Source organism: Sturnira hondurensis, unplaced genomic scaffold, assembly GCF_014824575.4.
Source record: "Sturnira hondurensis isolate 20B ecotype Veracruz unplaced genomic scaffold, ASM1482457v3 Scaffold0006496, whole genome shotgun sequence".
Lineage (NCBI taxonomy): Eukaryota > Metazoa > Chordata > Mammalia > Chiroptera > Phyllostomidae > Sturnira > Sturnira hondurensis.
Window position 1 is genome coordinate 17,803,246 of NW_028079127.1, and position 17,127 is coordinate 17,820,372.

The following is a 17,127-nucleotide window of genomic DNA, read 5'->3' on the forward strand; positions in this document are numbered from 1 at the left end:
ACGCGGCCAGGTCCCAGCGAGGACTCGCTCGCGGAGTCCGGACTCTCCCGCAGGACGCCACGCCCCACCCCGCCCGCGCATCTACTTCTAGCCCCGCCCTCTGCCCAGGGGATTCTGGGACTGGAAGTCCGTCCCGCCGCCCCAGGGCCGTCGCTCCTTGGCCTCGGACTACATTGCCCAGGGAGCTCCCCGGCCTATATAAGGCTCCGAGAGCCGCTTGCAAGTGCAGTAACCATGTGGCTGTACTGCTGAAGCGCTCCCTCCGGCTCGCTGGGGTGGGAGGAGGTGCAGGAGGCGGAGGAGGCAGAGGGCGGAGAGCGAAAGCCACGCCGAGAGGAGGTGTGGGTGTTCCGCTTCCATCCTAACGGAACGAGCTCCCTCTTCGCGAGCATGGGATTACGCGGCGGCTGCTGACCCCTCTCCTCGCCCTGCAGCCCCAAACCGGCGTGGCTCCCCGGGTACCAAGGTAGCTAGCGGCTGGGGCCGGGCAGAGGGCGCGGGGAGTTGCTCTGTCCCCGCGACGCACAAGTTTGTGCCCCGCTCTGTGGGAGTTCTTGGTGGATTTGAAAGCACTTGCAGGCGTTTGTGGGTTCTTTTACTGCGGGCATTTTTTTTTGAGGGGGGAGTTCATTTGAGGTGAAAAAAAATTTTCTCGACTCCAGAGACTGGCTGGCTTTGAGGGCTCCCCACTCTGGGGCGGAATGGCATTCCCCCAAGTTGGAAACTGTTGCAGCGGATGCAGAAAATAGGTGGTTGGTTTTTTTTTTTTTTTTTTGCGGGGGGGGGGGGGGGGGGGTTGTGGGGGTGTCCTGTGTGAGTCCGCCTAAGGAAACCATCTTTCTCAAAACGTGACCCTCGCTCGAGCTGCACGGTGGGGAGAAGCGTGCGTGCGTGGGGGCCCCAGTGGGGAGGGTTTTAAAAAAAACGGAAGAGCACCCGGGGAGCGTTGAGGGCTGAAGTGTGGACGAAGCTCTCGCCCAATGGGGATGCGGGCTTCAGACGCTCGGCCTGCGCTGCGGGAAACAAGTGCTTTCAGAGCCGCCAAAACACGTCCGGTAGTTCCAGTACCCTCCCCTCCCCCACGGGCCAAGCCGGTGCCTACTGGCAATAAGTGCTCCTGAGTTACCTGGACTCTTCCCCCACGTGATTCCACCAACCTGTCTATCAACTGGGGGGTAGGGTGGCGCGTGGGGAGCAGGGTATGACTCCAGGAAGGAGGGTAAAGGAGGTGGAAGGTGGGAATTTGGAACGTTTCTGTTGGGGACCCACCTTCCTGGTCTCACACAGTCTTCTTTCTAAACCCTTAGGCGCTGACTCCAGAGCAACAGGATTCGCACCCCTGACTGGGCCTGTTTTGGCAACAGTGCCTGACGGAGGGTCAGGTGAGTGGGGACCCTGCACTGAGGCTGGAGGCAATGATGAGGTTTTGTTCTAAGCCTGTTCCTAGTCCTCTCTAAGGAGCCAGGGAGATGGGGGATAGAGACGAGAAAGGCTCGGTGTCCAAAACTTGCCACTGCCTCTGGTGAGGACTCCAGGGCCCAGGGGGGCCCAGGGGCAAGTCCTGCCAGCTGTTCTGGGGACAGGAGGGGAAAGGCCGCTGCCTGGAGCAGTAAAAGGGGTGCCCGTTGGTGGACTGAGCATTGAACTTGCCTGGCAGTGTGCCGATGACTAAATTCTGAAGGATGGAGTGGATTTCCTCTGCCAAGATGTGGAAGCAAATGTTAACTGCTCCTCTCTTTCAAAAATAGTCACTTTCTTTTTTTCTTACTGTGAATGTGCGTTTAATCAGAATGTGTGTTGGACTGCAAGAAATGAAAGCGGCTGCTGGCGAATGGAAAGAATTAGAACTTTGAAAAGGGAAGTGAGTGCTTGAAGCCTAAGATAGTGGCATCCAGCCCTTGACCTGAAGCCCTCTGTCAGAATGTCAAGGTCTGTGGTGGGCCCCTCTTGCTGGGGCCTTCGTGGGCTGCGAGCTGGGGGTTCACATTTATCAGTAAACACAAGCAGCTCCGGTTTTTCCTCCCCAAACAGTCAGACTGTCCTTCAAGAAGGGAGGCGCAGGTGCATCTCTGTCGCTGCAGGTTTAGCTGTCAAAAGTTTTTCTCTTTTGAAATGGTCAGGAGCAGGGGAAACAACAGGGTAATGGCGGGGGGGGGGGTGTCTTAGGAACTTCTTTAACCTTCCAAATATTTAGCCGTTCCCTGGGCTACAATCTTTGGGCTTTTCTAATTAGAAAAGAAAAGCCAGACACCTCATTATAGTAGTCTAGTGCTTTTGTTTCCTGTTGATAAGATCCTCCGCCGGCTGGTGGATTGGGAAGCATGTGGACATGTGAGGTCTGGTTCCGCCCGGGAGTTCCAGGGACTCGCCTGGCCACACGGCACTTAGAAGGCGAAGGACTGGGCTCGGTTCTCCTGAGCGGGCCGCAGACCAGGAAAGACAGCAGGTCCAAGAGTCTGCCCCGCCTGGTCGCTAAAAATCATAATACCGACACATTAGGTACTTGTAAGCCAGGCCCAGGACCATCCGTCTATCACAGACACCCCAGGCGTCAGGTCCAGGTGCAGAAACTGAGGGGCAGTTAGTGAGATCACCTGCCCAGCGGCTCGAGCACATGGGAGCTGGGGTACCCGCAGGCAGGGCTGTGCTGTACCCACAAACGCCCCTAAGCTGGGCACGTGGCAAGGGAGACACTAGGAAAAATGATAAAGTTCTTGCTGTTGGTGCAACAAGTCTTGCTTGTGTCCTGCCAATGGGGAATGCACAGTCCCTACCCTGAGGTACGAAGTCACAGATGTAGCCACAGGTGTGGGGACAACAGACTAGCTATTCACAGCAGCGTTGGTTGGTTTGGGAAGGCAGCGCGCTCAGAGCCTGATTGAGAGTGAGAGAAACCGAACCTCGAGGAGCCTCGGGTGCCAGGCCTCTCGCCTCTGCAGTCCGTCTCGCTCACCCTCATTGGGGCACCCCAGCAGGTCCAAGGAGTCCGGCCTGTGCCCATCTGAGTAAAACGCGAACGTTTAAATCCCTGGTGATCTCAGCTGCGTTTCCCGTGCCCGTCGGTCCGTGTGCTCTGCGGACAGTTGTGCGGAAGCCTTTCTCTTCCCTTTCTTGCTTCTGTGTGTGTGTTGAAAGTATAACCTGCCCTTTGAATAAGTAAAATCAGAACAGAATAGCCTATCGGGCAGGGCAAGTTCGTCATGCTCTGAAGGAATCACTCCTGGCTTCCACTGGGGGCCCCAGGGAGGCTGCTGGGGGGCGGTACCCGTTTCAACCAAGCGGTGCCTTCTGGAGAGGATTGGCAGATTGGCGTCTTTTCTGTTGGAACAAGACGAGTTGGTGGCTTCTCGGAGAAGTAGGTGACATAAGCCACATCTGTTGCCCTTTTCCTCCAAGTATTTTCAGCTGAGGAAGACCAGCGTATGGGGGGAGGGGGAAGAAATGGCCAATCCAATGCTATACAACCAGCCAACTTCCAGAGGGAAAAAAAGCACACTTTTTTTTTTTTTTTACAGATTTATAATGATCTCATGGAAACTCTGCCTGATTTCTTTACAAGCAGCTCTTAAAAAACAAACCAATGTGAAACAAAAAAGTGCCTAATAGGAGCAAGAAGAAAAACAAACAAAAAAATAAAAGTAGGCCTGGAGTTAGGTTTCTGGGTCAGGCTGTCCTTGGGCCCCTGTGATTAAGGACCCACACGAGGCCAGCGCCCCGTCGTCTTTGCTGTTGGCTTGCCCTCTTAAAACAAAACACATTGTGTCTGCAGGCTCTCCAGTAACAAAGCCCATGCGCTTTCTTAGCCGACTTTTGCTGTTTTACGTTTTTTGCATGGCTCTTCCGATGACGTCCAGGAAAGCTTGAAGTCAGTGAGGTGGCCAAGCTAGTTTCTGTTGCTCCTACCAACTGTGGTAGCGTCTGTGGTTCTGAAGTGAAGGAGGAAGAGCTAACAACGCCCCCTGACCCCATCACCCGTGGGGCTGCGCCTCAGAGGGAGCCATGTCCGGGTTCTTGCCTGAGCTGGGCATGGTTTAAGGCATTCGGTGTGATAAATCGAGCCCAGAAAGTCTGATACCTGTTAGAGTTGTTTCAGTTGTTTATTCCTTCATTTCTTCCCTGAGCCCTGTCTGGGAGCCCAGCTGTGTTCTCAGTGCTGGGGCTGCTGCTGGGCTTGCCCTCCAGAGACTGCGTGCCTAGCTGGGCGGAGGCACCCAGCACCAGTAAGCGGGTGTTACAGAGTAACAGGTAGTCAGCGCTGTGGGGCAAAAGGAAGCAGAGTGAAAGGAACGGGAGTTAAGTGCTGGTGAGGACTGGAGAGATCGGGACCCTTGTGTGTTGGTGGGGGTGGAAAAGGGTGCAGCTGCTGTGGGCACCAGTGTGGGGAGGACAGTTGCCTCCAAAAATGAACCCCAGAATCCCCAGATGATCCAGCTCTTCCACTCCCAGGTATACACTTGAACTGGAAGCAAGGACTGGCACAGACATTTGCACACTCACATTCGTAGCAGCATTCACTCACTATAGCCAAGACATGGAAACAACACCAGAGCCCACTGACAGGTGAGCGGGCGAACAAAATGTAGCGCCCACCCGACAGAATGTGACTCAGCCTTAAAGAAGGACATTCTGACTCGTGCCACAATGGGGGTGCATCTTGAGGACGCTGAACTAGACAAATCGAGCCAGTCACAGGAGGACAGGTGGCGTATAATGTCAGTCCTGCGAGGAACTTAGCACAGTGGGGTCCACAGAGACAGTAAAACAGTGGTTGTGGGGGGCGGGGCAGGGGGTGTGAAATTTGTTTCATGGGTAGAGTGTTTCATTTGGGGGAGATGAAAAAACTCTGGACATGGATGGTGTGATGGCCGTACAACAAACATGTGTGGACTTAATGCCCCTGAGATGTGTACTTAAAGATGGTTAAGCCCTGGCTGGTGTAGCTCAGTGGATTGAGTGTGGGCCTGGGAACCAAACAACCACGGTTTGATTGTGCCACAGTCAGGGCACGAGCCAGGATTGCAGGCCAGGTCCCAGCAGGGGACATACAGGAGGCAACCACACATTGATGTTTCTCTCTCTCTCTCTCTCTCCTTCCCTTCCCCTCTAAAGATAAATAAATAAAATCATTTTTTTAAAAAGATGGTTAAAATTGTAATTTTTGTGCCTATGTTACCACTGACAACAAACAACGAAACACAACGGGGAAGGGGATAACGCAGACTCGAGTGGGAATTGGGAGCCAGGGAGGGCTTTTTATTTTTAATTTTATTTTTTATTTTTAATCCTTGCCTGAGGAGACATGCATAGGTTTTTAGAGAGAGAGAGACACACACACACATCGATGTGACAGAAACCTTAATCGGTAGCCTCCTGTAAACTCCCTGACTGGGAATCGAACCGGTGACCTTTGGGTACGCAAGATGCGGCTCCAACCAGTTGGGCCAGGGGTGCCAGGGGGGCTCTCGAGAGCTGGAGTTCGTCCTGTAGATACCAGGTAAAGGGATGTTCCAGAGGGAGCAGAGATGACCCCCTGGGGAGGGTCAAGGAGGCCAGAGTGGCTGCCGCCGAGGAGGAGCACTAGCATTCAGACAGGGGAGGGGGTCAAGGTCAAACAGTGCAGGTCTCCCCGAGGATTTCTAAACGCTCGCCAACTTCTCAGAGTGAGTCTCACCACCACTGGACTACGTATGCTGTCCTTTCTGAAGAGACCGGTGAGGAGGTCAGCGTCACACTCCAAATTTCTAGACTCTGGGACTGCGAAGCCACGTGGCTTCCTGGGATTGTTTGGCCGTTGTTGGAGGGAACCCTCTGGTAGGACAGTCAGCCTGCAGCCGGCACGGACAGCACTCTGTAAGCGCCCAATGGTATTCTTTTGGGTTTATCCTCACAAACCTTCTGCAGCCTGTCCCGTCGTAGAGAGCTCCCCACGGAGGACTCGGACGCTGCCACCCAGCCTCACCCTTGAGGAATGTGAAGTTCAAGTTAAGTGATTCTGCTAACCAAAGTGGACCCTTCCCGTGTGCACGCTTGTCACAAAGACGCACTTGGTTACTTACTGTGTAAGACGCACACGTTCAGTGGCAGGAGAACGTTAGGAAGTAGAGGGACGCAACACAGCCGAACTGCTCACCCCGCACCGTGAGGGCTGCAGACCCCCTCCCTCCGTGTGCACGTGTGGAGGAGTGTGTGTGTTTACAGTGTGTGCAGAGGGGCTCCTCCGGCACTTCCTGTTTGGTACCTCGGCTTGTACCGCAACGTTTTCTTGTTAATGAGTGGACATGTGCATCTTCATTTTTCCAGAGGGGGCGCTGTCCCTTTCGTGGGACTGTGCATTTGAGTGGTGACACGCATGGAGTCACCGGGGTAAAACCAGTTTGTCAGGCCCAGCCTCCAGGCCGCCTCGTTTGGTTTACACTGTTTTTTGTTTTTTGTTTTTTTTTAGAAAACTAAATGGAAGATAAAGCCCTATTCAGATGTTGGCTATCTTATTACAGGGATAAAGCCTAGTAATCACTCCTTTCAATATAGAATTTCTCATCTGTTCTTCATAGTAACCTAATGCTGCGTGGTGAGTCGGGTCAAGTACACTTTCTGCTTGTTTGCACTTGAACAAGCAGACATACCAGTGGCATCTGTATTTGAGTGTGTGTCTGTAGTATTGGGGTTCCTTTCTTAAAAAAATACTATTACTCACCTCAAGAAAAAAGCAAAATTTCAGTTGGAAAAGAGTCCCGTCTGCTCTCACTTCCTTGATAGTCATATTTAAAAACACATGTAATATTTACACACATTTAACAGTTTGCATTGGGATCCAAATAAGGTTGCTACATTACAAATAATCAATGTCTCTTAATGAATATGCTTCCTGTTGCACCTCTTCTTTGCCTCATACTTTTTGGTTGCCGCTGTGCTCGTTGAAGGAGCTGGGGGGCGTGCTCTCAGGGTTTGGGTTCCGCTGCTGCATCGGCGTGGCGTCGCCGAGCACGCCCCTCTGGCCCCCTGTAGTTTGGTAGTCGGGTGTACAGGCGGAGGCTTGGCAGGATCTGGTTTTTGTGGGGGAGGAAAGGGGCCCAGGTCTATTTTGTAACTTCACTCGGGGGGCGTATGATGCGTGACATGTCTGGGTGTGTCTTCTTGTGAATCTAGTAACCATCAGCGTTCACTGCCTGCATCCGTCAGCTCACTCGTACTTGTAAAACTTCTGTTGTTTCCTCTGCACGTGTTAGCTCACAGGTGGCGAACACAGGGTCCATGGACCGAAGCCGGCCCTCCACCTTGTTTCTTCCGGTGGCAGCGCCGAGTTCCTTGCCGCTAGTTACGGAGTAGTTACATTTACACAGTCCTCAAATTACATTCGGTCCTCCGAAGGCAACCGCGAGGCTGATGTGGCCCCCGGTGAAAGTGAGTCCCACACCCCTGTCTTAGCTGGGATTGTTTATGTAAGTTTCCTCCTCTCAGTTTTTGGTTGACTGCATGTAGCTCATATCTGACAGACCGGATCCGTACTTGAATTTCTCTCTGGACTTCCCTAAGTTTCAAAAATAAGGAGTTGAACTCCACCATGAGCTCTGGAAATGGTTCTCGCCTGGGGAATATTGGGCAATGTCTGGGGGCATTTTTGGTTGTCACATCTGGGGACAGGACGCTGATGGCACCCGGTGGTTAGAGGCTGGGTCTGCTGCCCACCAGCCTGCAGCATGGCCCCCCCAACCCCCCAATTATCCAAATACCATCAGCGCCCGCTGTTGACAGACCCAGTGGGTGCCTTTTGTGTTAGTATCATTAGGAAGTCACGGATTTAAATATTTTATGTACTTTGTATCCTTTGTCTAATTATTGATGTTCCAGTTGTCCATCTTTGGTCAACAAGAGAGACGATTTGAGTCTGTTCAAGGGGCACCACGCTAGTAGTGAGCAGTGGCTTCCTCGCTCTTGGTGTGGAAGGATGTTCTGGGTCATCTGTGCACCCTGTCCCAGACGGCTAACCAGCCTCTTCTCCAGGGCCCCCTGGTTCTTTTCAGCGGGAACTGCTGGTTGGAGACCCCCGCTCAGGGCCAGATGGTGCACTCGTCATTCTCAAGTAGGTCAGAAGCCAGAAATGAGAGGGAAGAAACTTACCCACCTGAACGTTTTGAGTGAAAGCCTTTCCGAAAGGCGATGGGCACATCCTTGCTCTTTTCGGAGGATTTCCGAACGCACCCTTGAGCCCTTCAGCGTGGTCTCAGTTTCAGCCATCGTTCGCTGGGGTGCAGACATCCAGGTTTTTCAAGCTGCGTGGCCACCCAGGAAGAGGTGGTGACGTCCAATGAGTTGGCCTCAGTCAGTGGGTTTTTGATGAAGTAGACTAGAATAGACACAGTATATTGCTCCCATACTTAAAAAAGAACTGTGTATGTTGCACCAGACTTGCTCCTTCATTCTCTGTGTGCTGTGCGTGCACACACAGTGAACTTTCGGTTATACACATTTCGTCCTGGGGGTTGTAGTCCAAATTAAAGAAACATTGTCCTCCAGCTTTGTTGCTTTGTAGTCACCAGATGAGAATCACTGGCTTCTGCTGGGAGCCTGTGTGCTATGCAGATGGTCCGGCCTGCCCCCAACCCACTGAGTCAGAGGCTGCGGTTTTAGTGTGATTATCGGTGGGGGTGGGGTGGGGGGGGTCAGGGGTCATACACCCGTGGGCATCTGAGAAGGCCTGCACTGGAGGGTGCTTGCCTCTGTGCCTTTTCACTGCTTGTCCTATTTCTGTGGGTACTTTGTTTTCCGTGGCTGGCTCTCACCTGTGCAGCCTGACCTTTGCCCCACCCCCCACCCCCCCTCCACCCCCGGCAGCCCTCTCATTTCCAGGTCAGTGCGAAGGTTCCNGAGCCCTTCAGCGTGGTCTCAGTTTCAGCCATCGTTCGCTGGGGTGCAGACATCCAGGTTTTTCAAGCTGCGTGGCCACCCAGGAAGAGGTGGTGACGTCCAATGAGTTGGCCTCAGTCAGTGGGTTTTTGATGAAGTAGACTAGAATAGACACAGTATATTGCTCCCATACTTAAAAAAGAACTGTGTATGTTGCACCAGACTTGCTCCTTCATTCTCTGTGTGCTGTGCGTGCACACACAGTGAACTTTCGGTTATACACGTTTCGTCCTGGGGGTTGTAGTCCAAATTAAAGAAACATTGTCCTCCAGCTTTGTTACTTTGTAGTCACCAGATGAGAATCACTGGCTTCCGCTGGGAGCTTGTCTGCTATGCAGATGGTCAGGCCTGCCCCCAACCCACTGAGTCAGAGGCTGCGGTTTTAGTGTGATTATCGGTGGGGGTGGGGTGGGGGGGTCAGGGGTCATACACCCGTGGGCATCTGAGAAGGCCTGCACTGGAGGGTGCTTGCCTCTGTGCCTTTTCACTGCTTGTCCTATTTCTGTGGGTACTTTGTTTTCCGTGGCTGGCTCTCACCTGTGCAGCCTGACCTTTGCCCCACCCCCCACCCCCCCTCCACCCCCGGCAGCCCTCTCATTTCCAGGTCAGTGCGAAGGTTCCATTACCAGCCCGGGGTGGCAGGGGATGGACCTGGCAGGATGCTCTCCTGGGTGCGCGCTTTGGGGACGATTTTACTGGCCGTTCAGGCAGAGAGAGGCCAGAAGACCCAACTGTGTGGGGTCGTGAAGTCGCAGGAGTAAACCTGCTGGTGGACCCTGGGAGGAAGTTGTGTTTTATACTGTTTTAGGACCTGCTGAGTCAGCAGAACTTCTGGGCCGCTTTGTGTGACGTTCCTCATCAGAGAGGTGAATGGGAGAAAAAAGGCCCCACTGGTCTCTCCAAGTTCCTTGGTGTTTGTTTGCACTTCAGGAGGAGCTTTATCTGGGAAGTGATTGTGTTTTGCAGGAACAGCTTAAAAGCGTCCCGGGCATGTGTTTTCAGCAGAAAAAGCTGATCAACTCCTGGATGCGGGCCTGTTCACTTATGTGCCTCGAAGGGTGCTCGCATCCGTGCTTCGCATCCATGGCTTCCCACGGGTTCTCCTCTCTGCCTGCTGTGCCCCACCCCCACTCACTTTGCCCAGTCCCCAGCCCAGACGCCGCCTCTTTGGGGAAGCTTTTCCTGGTGCTTGCAAAGCTTTGGGCATTTGAAACTCTGTGGTCCTTTGTATCTATTTTCCTCCTGGGCCTTTTTGATCTGTAATCCGGCAAGAGTGCCCGATACATTGTAAATGCTCACAAAACACTTACCAACTGAGGTTATTCGTCTCCCTGTTTGATGGGCCTTGGGAGCTTCCGCGAAGAGTCCAATAATCCTTTGTATCCGTCCCCTGACTGGCTCCTTCTGGAATTGGCGTGTTGCTTTGAAAAGCCCCTTTTGCTGGGGAGAGCCCTGAGGGGGCTGTGAGGATATGCGTGAAGTGGTCCCTTTTGATAGCTTTTGAGATGCTGGTGTCTGAGGGTGTTGCGCTGGGGGCGGGGGTGGGGGGTGGGGGTGGGGCACCAAGCGTTCACAGGGGGGTGGGGGTGCGAATTAGGTGGTGAAACAAGGTTGTAACTGTCTGGGCCCGCCTGACTGCAGGATGCCGGTCACCTGCCTCTTGGCTGCGGGCAAAGCAGGTGACATCTGTGTGTCTGTATCCTGTCCTGTAGAGCGGGTGTCAAAACGCCCGGGCCAGGCCATTGCTGCCGAGTTGTACAGTCAGTGCTTGCGGGGGGTTAGCGAGCAAAACGGCCACATCTGTGTCCTGGATCGGCCGGTCTCACCCCATGGGGTGAGGGTGCCCCCGAGTGGGGGACATCTGGCTGTGTCTGGGGACGTGTCTGTCGTCACACCTGAGGGGAGAGGGTGCTGCTGGCATCCGTGGGTGGGTGGAGCCCAGGGGCGCTGCTGCACCTCCTACAGCACCCAGGACCTGACCCCACAGCCAAGGACGTTGCCCCCCAAAATGTCAATAGCCCCGAGGCCAAGAAACCCTGATCTGGAGTGATTTTCCCGGACTTCGTGAAACTTTCGCTCTCCCCGAGGATATCACCCTGAGTTGCTTTGCTGGGTTTTTGTTGTATTTCGTTAGTTTTTGTGGTTCAGGCTGTGGGCAGAGGGGGCGTCTCCTCGGGCTGGGCTGACGTTTACTTTTGAACAAACGCTGTCCCCGCCCCTGGGCCCCCAGCACCAGCCCCGGTGTCAGGAGCCCTGTGGTCTCACCGTGGCCACTGCTCGGCTGTGTGATCGCCAAGGGATCACTGTTTGTTTGCTTTTCTGCCTATAACATGGGGAAGGGGGCTACCTAGGAAAGGAGCCCGGCCCACACAGCGTCACGCTTCCTGGCTGCCGGCTCTGAGCTCCGGGCTAGCAGGCGCTCCCCTCGGCCTAGAGGGACGGGGGACGTGGGGGCACACGGCAGTGCTCTCAGCTTTTCTGAGAAGCGACTGTGGGGATAACGTGCTGCTCCGGGACAGAGCGTGTCGTGTTCATGTTTGTAGAAAGGCCGGTAGGTTTCTCTCTCTGTGTTTGTCTCTGGTGTCTCCAGCCAGCGACGGTGCAGCCAGAGAGCGGCACCGTGACGACTGCTGTCTCGGAGGTCATCCCAGAGGGGCCCTGCTTCAAGTCGAGCCTCCTGCGTGGGTGACGTCCTTTGGGACTGGCTGAAAACGAAAGTAGAATGTGACCTTCTAGGCTCTGAGAGAAGTGCCTTTTGCCGTAGAATAAATCATCCCTTGCTGGGGACATGCTGCATTTCGGAGGACCGTGCGATTGGCCGGTCCCCGAGGGGACACGCAGGCTGATGTGCCCAGGGGTCCAGCTCAGAAATGCACTGCTCATCCTCCTTTGCCTATGAAGACGCCACCCTCAAGTCCTTGCCCAAAGGAAGTTCCCGAATTGACCGTGCGAGCGCCCGGCACCCGAAGCAGAGACCTGGTGAAGGGAACTCTTCCCCTCTGTAGGGAGGCTCCGCGGGGAAGGTGGTGGGCTTCCTCTGCCGGATCTCCAGTCGTATGACCATATATGTGCCTGGGCCAGGGCGCTCCTCCGCAGGCAGTGGCCTTGGCCTCCAGCCAGGACATCGATCCAGTGCCAGCGGCTCTTCCTTTTTCTGGGCATTCTCTTGTTTTCCCTCTGAAAGGCCTTCTGGTGCCCGCGGGCGCTGCTGGGCCTCAAAGGGAAGTGGCGCCTTTGGTGTTGGCCGGGGCTCTGGCCCTCAAGGCCTCACCGGGTTTCTGGGGACCGGGGCCTCTTAGAGCGCCAGGCGCTTTTGCACCTTCACCCATAAGCCCTTCTCTTGGCTGCCTCACTTCAAAGGAAGCCTTTTGATTTTATTCTTTTGAAAGTCCTGTTCAAGGCAAGCAACAGGACAGCCAGCACTGAGAGCCCAGGGCAGAGTCCCTCCATGTTTTTTAGGAGGTGGAGGTGATGAGGATGTCCCAGGGAGAACAGGGGAGGCCGCTGGGTTTCCAAGGGCGACATTTTCCAGCAGAAGAAGGACTTCCGGTGCTTTGGGGCCAAGTGGCAGAGCTTGGCGGCTGCAGGGCACACACAGTGGGGGCTGCGTGGGGGGGTGGCCATCCCCTCTCACCGGGCTTTGAGTTGGGCCAGGAACAGCGGAGAGCGCTCTGCCGGAGTTGGCAGTGGCCTCTTCGGGTAGATACATCCCACGAAGTGTCCCTTGTGTGTGTGTCCCCTCGGCTCGTGGACCTGCAGTCAGTGCCTCGGACCCTCCGTGGACTGGGAGGGGTTCAGGAGCGCGGCCGTGGAGAGGAGGGAACGCAGCAGACTGGAGGAACGGCGGGTGGGAATGCTTCCTGTCTGCTTCCCCCGTGCATACGCCCATTATTTTCTTTTTCTCATGTAATCCTCAACATGGTTGGACGAGGGCAGCCCTCCCTCTGCTGATGAGGAAACCAAGGCCCAGAAAGAGGACGCGTCTTGGTCGGGTTATGAACTTCCCGTCCCACCCGGGGTGCAGGCAAACTGCCGACCCTGGCTGCTGTCCTCCGACACGACCCCATCTGCTCTTCCTTCCCCATCGCCGGCATTCTGTTCCCAGACTCTCGGGGCTCTGCTGCCCCAGGGCCTGTGGGCCAGCCGCCTGCACTGCCGACAATGCTCTTCCCGGGGCTGCTCTGCATGACCGCCCCCGTCCTGACTTTCAGGTCTTAGCTTGGACGTCCCAGCTTCTTCCCTCTGAGCGGCCACGTTGTGGCCGCTGGGCAGGTTGCGCGGTTTTAACCTTCTTCGTGCGGTTACCACGCTCTGGTTCATCTCGCCCGTTTGAGCTTTCTGGTTGGGTTTCCGTCTCTCTGCCTTCACCGAGTTACAGGTGCCCTGAGAGCAGGAGCCTTCACTGTCTTCGGGGACCTACAACCCCCCACCTGGAGTGGGGAGTGGCACCTAGTAGGTGCTCAATAAACGTGCTGACTGGAAAGGAGGGTTCAGGTTTCAAATCGGGGTCCCCCCGAAGGCCTTGGCTGTTCAGCGGTGTGGTCGGCGTTCGAGTCCCGTTCTGTCCAGCATCTCCCGTTTGCCCCGTGTCCGTCCTGAGCGCAGAGCCGGCGCCTCCAGGAAACTCTCGGCTGCACCCCCCGTTTAGAGGGGCCCAGTGGGTGCCTGCCAGGTGCTGAGGGCCCCAAAGAGCTCCTCTCCATGTGAGTTAAAACAACCGGCACTTACCGTATCAGAAAGTGGCACTGAGAAACTAAGCAGAAGACAGGAACAGTAGAATAAACCAGTCACACATTGACAGAGTAACATGTTTTTCAATGTTTAATAACCGTTTCCCAAAACAAAACCAAAAAGGTGGTGACAAGAATGGCATTGCCCTACGCTTCGCACAGTGCTGGAGAGCGGGCTCCACAGGACGTGGCCGGGGCCGCGTCACAGACCTGCTTGCGCTTCAGTCTCTTGGGGCGTCACTTGTCCTGCGACCCCACTGGGCACCCGGGAGACCTAGTGGAGGGGCAAAGATGCCTGGGCGTCGCTGCGAAAATGGTTTTGACTTTGTAGACCCTCTACAGAGGGCCCCGTTGAGAGCCAGGGGCCTATAGGTAATTCGAAAGCATGGGGGGTGGCTGGGACCTCTGAGAGAGGGGGGCAAGCCAGAGGCCGATGTGGCAGAATGCAGCCGAGTGTCTCCTGGTCTGGGAGTCGTGTCAGACCTTTGTGCAGAAGTACCTGCACGGGGGTTCATCTAAGCTGCTCTTGCAAAAGAAAATTGCCTCCCAGCAAAAGCTCCTCCTGAACTGCAAGGGAACACTGAGAACTTGGGAGCCGTGGTGCTTGTCTTGGGTTCATCTTTTTTTCCTTTTTAATTTTTTATCCTCCCCTGAGGGCATTTTTTCATTGTTTCTAGAGAGACAGGAAGGAAGGAAAAGAGAGAGGGCGGGGGAAGGGGGAGAGAACATCGTTTGGTTGCCTTATACGTGCTCCAACCAGGATCGAACCCACAACGTGGGTTCCTTGTGACTGGGAATCAACCCGCAACTTTTCGGTTTGTGGGACGGCGCTCCGACCGAGCCACACCAGCCAGGGCACATTTGTCCTTTAAGGACCAGCAGGATTCCACCCAGCAGGCCAGAAGTCCCTCGCGGGGAGGACCACGGCAACCTAGAACGTGTGGGTTCCTCTCCATGCCTGACAAGAGCAGCTTCCAAGTACGGGTTCCTTTCTGGCTTTCACTCTGCAGCCCTGACTCGGTTCTCCTTGTAGCTCTCGGTCTCAGGGGGTGTCCTGTAATAGAATTGGGCGGCCCTGAAGCTGTCGAAAGCAGATGAGGCCCCGCTAGCCTCCTTAACAGTGTAAGAAAGGTGAATGGTTGCTGATCCAGGCCTCTGGGCGTATTTTGCCTGTGTCTCGGGTGATGTATGTGGAACGGTCAAAGTTAAGGTAATTGGATGCCAGCCCAGGAGCAGCGCTTGGTGGGGGGGGCGCTTGGTGGGGGGACCGGCGTGGCTGCGTGCTTAGTTCCCAGCCCCGGTGCTTGGCTGTGTTCATGCCCCCCCACACCCCCATTACTGAAAGTCAGACTCTGTAGCGCCCCAGGGCCGGGTGCCTTCATCTGAACTAAACGGAGGCCGGCTTGCCATGTGTCCGTCACATCTGCGTGTCGGTGGTTCCGGCCATCGACCGCACCGGTGGCAAGTCGGACTTCTGGAGCCCTGCCTGCCCACCCGCCCCGAGGCGTGAGCGGCGCCTCAGGTGACTTGGCGGTTAATGAAGGTGTTCTAATTTAGTCTCGTTTCAGGAGCTGCTAACTTTTAAATTCCGAATTGTGTGTAGGCGGAAGTTGAGATTTTTCTCTTTTTTGAAAAATGAATATAATGCAATTAGTTAAGTGTGTGCAGGAGACAGAGATGGAAAAAATTACAAGTGAGTTCTCTGCCATGAAGCTTTCAGAACAGAAAAAAATATTCCAAGGCTTATCTCGAGCTGCTTAAAATGAAGTGAACACATTTCTTTTTTCAGCGAGGGAGGCTGTGCTTCGCCTGTCTTAGCACCAAAGTGGAAGAGGTTCTAAATATTGAATTACCGCTCCTTTGAAGAGGTTCCCGCCCCCAGCAGGGGCCTGGCTTGGTAGGAGAAGGGGGAGCGGAGCCAGGCCTGGCTGTAGGGACTTGTGAACCGGGGCCGACGGGCAGTACCAGCTGCCTCGTGAGCCGGACGAGGATCAAGGGTTCCTGGGGCCTTGTGCGCGTGCGTGAGTCCCCGCAGCGCTGAGGAGATGGGACGCGTGCATCAGAAGAATCACCAGTTACGAGCAGAAGTGAAAGCACACTTACTCCAAAGGAAGAAAAGTGAAATTTCACTTTCACTTGAAAGTACAAAAATGAGCACTCCGTAAGGGCCAGACACACTGCTGGTGAGCACCTTGGGCAGATTGCGTGGCTCACCCCCACAGTGCCCCAGCAGGTAGGGAGGGTTGCCCCCCGTAACCCCTTGCCCTACATTTTGAAGGGATGAGGAGGCCGAATGAAGGTCAGAGAGGTTAGGCAGTTTGCTTCCGGATTCGCAGCTGGTGAACCTGGCATGTGAACCCAAGCCTCCCGTCTCTTTCTAGCCTACTTGGACACACAGGAGGGGCGGGGGGGTGGGGGGGACTTCTTCCCAGGGATAGAAATTGGCAATTGTCTTGGGGTCCGCAATTTCTTGTAGAAATCTGTTGAAAAGGGCCAACAGGTCTCTCCTCTGCCTTTCACCCAACAGTGTGAGCTGGGCTTCACCTCCTTGTCAGGTTCAGGTTCTTTCAGGCGACAGAGGAGGTGCCCTGTGGTCATGCTGAACCCTGATGAGGCTGCTTGTCTGGACCCGAGGCCCCAGAAGAGCTATGCCGCCTGCTCTCAGGGGCTCACAGTCTAGGGGTGCGGGCGGGTAACTGAGCAGCTTCAGGATGGGGTGGTGGGGGCACTGTGGAGAGAAGTGCCTGGGGCACGGCTGCCAGATCTTGGGGAGTCTGGGCGGGCCCCCCGGAGGCTGTGACATCACACGGGGACTCCAGGGGTGTCTGGAGTTNTCCTCTGCCTTTCACCCAACAGTGTGAGCTGGGCTTCACCTCTTTGTCAGGTTCAGGTTCTTTCAGGCGACAGAGGAGGTGCCCTGTGGTCATGCTGAACCCTGATGAGGCTGCTTGTCTGGACCCGAGGTCCCAGAAGAGCTATGCCGCCTGCTCTCAGGGGCTCACAGTCTAGGGGTGCGGGCGGGTAACTGAGCAGCTTCAGGATGGGGTGGTGGGGGCACTGTGGAGAGAAGTGCCCGGGGCATGGCTGCCAGATCTTGAGGAGTCTGGGCGGGCCCCCCGGAGGCTGTGACATCACACGGGGACTCCAGGGGTGTCTGGAGTTACCCCCAGTGGTGGTGGGGGAGGGGAGCAGGGTCAGGCAGCCAGCCCAGCGTGTTAGTGGTGGGCGTCTGGAGAAGGGTGTTGAGGCTGGGATGTGGAGGGTGGGAGAGAGAAGGATCCAGGGGCAGAGCCCTGGAAAGAATTGGGGAGCTCGAAAGAGGAGGGGCGTGCTCTGGCTCCCAGGAGGCCTTGCAGGCTGCCTGTGGGAACAGGCCGGGGGAGGGACAGAGGCAGCCTAGCGGCTGGGGAGGCTTGCTGCGGCCCAGCCAAGTGAGGGCGCTGGCGGAGATCCGGCTGGAGGCAGAGCAGTTAAAAAGAATCCGAGGAGTCAA

The 17,127-nt window shown here is 55.4% G+C and overlaps 1 protein-coding gene across 6 annotated transcripts in view; it reads left to right on the top strand.

Moving 5' to 3' along the window:
- Nucleotides 1-241: 241 nt before the first annotated feature.
- Nucleotides 242-17,127, top strand: part of ITPR1 (inositol 1,4,5-trisphosphate receptor type 1) — a 222,065-nt gene continuing 205,179 nt past the window's right edge. For all 6 annotated transcript variants that reach the window (XM_037049555.1, XM_037049550.1, XM_037049551.1 and 3 more), the window contains exons 1-2: nucleotides 242-466; nucleotides 1,308-1,382. The gene's annotated coding sequence lies outside the window, so the exon portion shown is untranslated. The remainder of the gene's footprint in view (nucleotides 467-1,307; nucleotides 1,383-17,127) is intronic.